Below are 4,109 nucleotides of genomic sequence, written 5' to 3' on the forward strand. Positions count from 1 at the left end.
ATAAAAAAAAAAAAAAAAAGTGGAAGGAAAAAAAAAAAAAAAACGAAAAAAAAAAAAAAAAAAGAGTATCTTTCACAGCCCTGAGAGAAGGGGACAGAGTGGACACATGCAAGAATCATGAAACTCAAAGTTCAGGTAGAAATCAAAGTAAAACTTGAGGGTGGGAAGCTGAGGAGATGTACCATCTGTAATGATGTGTATGTGTGTGTGTGGGCTCATGCATGCACATGTGTATCTTTTGAGTGAGAATTAGAATGGCAGATGTCTAGAGTACTCAGTGTATTAGGCTCCTGTTGGTCCTGTAACAAATGACCAGATTAGTGGCTTAAAACAAACCATGTTTGAGGCTGGCAGGTGGTATAGTGGTTAAGGCTGGACTTTCACATGGGTCCCAGACCTGGTGGTTTGCTTGCTCTCTCTCTCTCTCTCTCTCTCTCTCTCTCTCTCCTCTTTCTCTTTCTCCAGATTAAAAAATAATAATAAGGACCAGCAGATGGCATAATAATTTTGTTGCTCGACTCCCACATGGTTGACCACTGTTCAAGTCCCAGACCCAGAGAAGAAACTCACGCCAGGTGTGTGTGCAAGCATGCCTAAGATCCTGAGAGGAGACTGAAGCGAAGGAATTGTGGTGTGCCACGCCCGCCAGGAGGGGGGTGATTTCTCACTTTCTATCTCTCAGTCAAGCACAGAGACTTTTGCCCTACAGCAAAAATCTCTGTAAAAATAATAATGATAAATTAAGTAAATAATTCTTTTAAAAATCAGATTTATTCTTTTATAGTTTAGGAGGTCCAAAGTCCTAAAATCAAGGTGTCAGCAGAACTGTGTTCCTTTTGGAAGCTATAAGGGATACTCTTCCTAGCCCTCTTTATGTTTTAGAGACTCTCTGCATTCCTTGGTGTGAAGTCCCTGTCTATCTTCAAAATCAGCAGAGTAGCCTCTTTAAATCTCTCCAACTCTGACCTCTGCTTCTGCCCTTGAATCCTCTCTGATCATGGTATTCCTGTTTCCCTCTGTTAAAGACCTTGTGACTACACTGGGCCCACAGGAATAATCCAGAATAATCGCCCCACCTCAGGATTCTTAATCACATGTGTGAAAGTCCTTTTTGCCTTGTAAGGTTATACAATCACTGGTTTTGGGGGCTAGGACATGGACATCTTTGGGAATCATTATTCAGTCTTCTACATTCAGTGTGACAGATCTGGTCCACCCTTTGCTTTCCTGCAAAGATCCTCAGAGAAATGAAGACGATGATAGCAATCGTTTGTAATTCCTTACATGAGATGGAGCTCTGCTATCTACAAAACACTCCTGATTTATTTCAAGTGCACTGAAGTGTAGTTAAATGAGCACTGGGATTTTGAGTCAAGAGCCCTGATTTCATCATCACTAGCTGTAAGAACTTAGACAATTTACTTAACCTTTTAATGTTCATCAGTAATGATATAAATTGATTTTCCCATAGTAAACTGAGGAGGATGTAATCAATGGGAAGAATTCGCTAGATTATGGACAAATTCAGAATCTTGGAGTGTTTAGTGCAAGAATTTACTTTGGAAAAGTACTTTCCAATTCTTTGCAGTCTGGGTGAATTTACAAACTTCTTCATAAATTATTTCATGTTTCATTCTCCATTTGCATTTGTTCCAATCGTCTGAGAAACAGACACCAATATGGGATTCAATATGCCAGAGATCTATTGGGAAAAATGTAGTGAGTGGGGAGGAGATATCGGGAGGGCGTGCGGGAGGATAGGAGAGCCATCAGAGGCCTGTAGAGGAGAGAGTCGGGGTGGTGGAGCAGGTCCTGATGGAAGAAGTGAGGAGTGGGTGGTGGGCTGTAATCCTATTGTGGAGGGCCCCGAATAGGGAGCACCAAAGAGTTACTGGCATAGCTGACTCTCAATCCCAGCTACCACTTAAAAGAGTTGTCTTAGAATAGAGTAGGGTGGGCTTGAATGGAACAGCATATAGCCAGGCATCCCAGCCAGGGTGTAAAATACCTGAGAAAAGGAGCATTAGGGTCTAGACCAGACTAGTGTCAATGAGAATGAAAAGAACAGCCATGTGCAATTATTCATCCAAAAGAAATAGATTTCTTTCATTCCATGCTGCCAATACCACCAATGGAATGTGTTGAATTTTGTTTTAAGTTTTGATTGCCAAAGGGCCAGGAGATATCCACCATACTGTTGTTAAATGACTATTGTGAAGAATGGTGTTCATTCTGCATACATTGACCCCAACCCAAAGTGGGCTGATTTAATAGTTCTAGTGCAGTTAAGTCCTCTTCTCATCTTTTTCTTTCCTCTCAGATCTAAGAACTCAACGTCATTTTTGTCAGGATTAGAAATGGTCAGGCACAAGTCTCCACTTCTTTAAGAGAAGATAATTCAACTTTCATGTGCATTTTTTTTAATTTATCATAACATCTGAAGTTCCTGATATTATATTAAAACAAAAAACAGGGGTCAGCAGGTGGTGTCGTAGTTAAGGTGCTGGTCTCCCACATAGCTAACTACAGTTTGAGTCCCAGACCTGTCCACTTGTTTTCTCTTCTCTCTCTCTCTCTTTGTGTGTCTCTCTCTGGTCAATTTTAAAAAATAGTAATGATAACAATAAATAACATTAAATAAACAATTGTTTAAAAATAAAATAAAACAAAAAGCAGGAGAAGTGGAAGAAGTGTAGGTTTAAAAGATGATCCCTCGGGACCAGCAGTTAGCGTAATGGCTATGTCGCTGGACTCCCATGTAGTCGACCGTGGCTTGAGTCCTGGACCTGGTGGCTTAAACTCACACCGGGCACATGTGCATTCATGCCCAAGATCCCAAGAGGAGAATGGAGGAGAAGGGATTGCGGCATGGCCAACCCCCCTGGGGGTGATTTCTCACTTTCTGTTTCTCTATCTCTCTCTGTCTTTCTGGCAAGCTAACGCGCCCTATAGCACAAACCTCTCCCTCCCTTCCTCCCCCCCCCAAAAAAAAAGATGATCTCTCTTGCCACTAATTTGAACTTGACTGCTTGACTTTTTCATGAGCAGTCATTAGCCAGCATAGACTCCAAAGCAGGTTGGAGTGGGAACAAAAGTAAGTATCAAACCAACCACCTATAAGGTTTGTTAAAACACAAATTGGCGACTTCCTAGGATCACGTCTGGAGAGTGGCTCATATTCTGTCAGCTTCGGAAACAGGAGGGAGAGCAAAGACAGCAGAGGTACCCATTCTATTCCCAGCTGGCACCATAGCTGGTGATTGGAAGACGCTCTGCAAGTGTCTGCCTGGGGCAGGGAGGGCTCCTCCAGGATTTGGGATTCGTTTCTAACACTGGTCTGCCTCTTCCTTAAGAGAACACACACACACACACACACACACACACACACAGATTGCAGGCCCACCCCAGAGTTTTTGATTCTGTAAGGTCAAATTAGGGTCCACGAATTTGCAGTTCTAGGGTATTCCCACGTGATGTTGCTATGGCTATTGCTGGTTGATCCCAAACTCACACTTTGAGTATGTCTTTCTCCGTATTTACTCCATATTTCTCCATATTTCAATTATCTGGGGAGTTTTTAAGACTACCAATGCCTGGGTTCTACCTTCAGAGATTCTGATTTAATTATTCTGGTGATTCCAAACTGTAAAACCACTGCTTTAAGAGCTGATAGACTCTGTCTACATTGTTCATTTTGTTTCTGCTATACAATACATGCACTTGAGAGAGAGAGAGAGAGAAAGAGAGAGAGAAAATGAGAAATCACCCCCCGGGGGTATGGCCACTCCACAATCCCTTCTCCTCCAGTCTCCTCGAGGAATTTTGGGCATGCACATACACACATGCATGCCTGGCATGATTTTCAGGCCACTAGGTCCAGGACTATGAACTATGCAGTCAGCCATATGGGATCCAGCACCTTAAGCTCTATGTCACTTGCTTGCTCTTTTAACAAAATTTATTTTTAAATTTATGTATGAAAGGTTTTCTGAAAGTTTACAGAAAATGAGTATTATAAAAGTAAAATTACCCACAGAAACTTTCTGAACTGGCTCTTTGGAGACTCTTTCTCCCTCCCATCTTGACAGGAAAAAAAAAAAAAAAAAATA

General features: G+C 41.8%; 1 non-coding gene across 1 annotated transcript; it reads left to right on the forward strand.

The window, feature by feature from the left end:
* Positions 1–3,143: 3,143 nt before the first annotated feature.
* LOC114006049 (small nucleolar RNA SNORA7) lies at positions 3,144–3,283 on the forward strand. Its single transcript, XR_003547818.1, has one exon. It is a non-coding gene; the product is annotated as a small nucleolar RNA SNORA7 (small nucleolar RNA).
* Positions 3,284–4,109: the final 826 nt, after the last annotated feature.

This window comes from Tupaia chinensis, unplaced genomic scaffold (assembly GCF_000334495.1).
Source record: "Tupaia chinensis unplaced genomic scaffold, TupChi_1.0 Scaffold145484_1, whole genome shotgun sequence".
NCBI classification, from domain to species: Eukaryota; Metazoa; Chordata; class Mammalia; order Scandentia; family Tupaiidae; genus Tupaia; species Tupaia belangeri.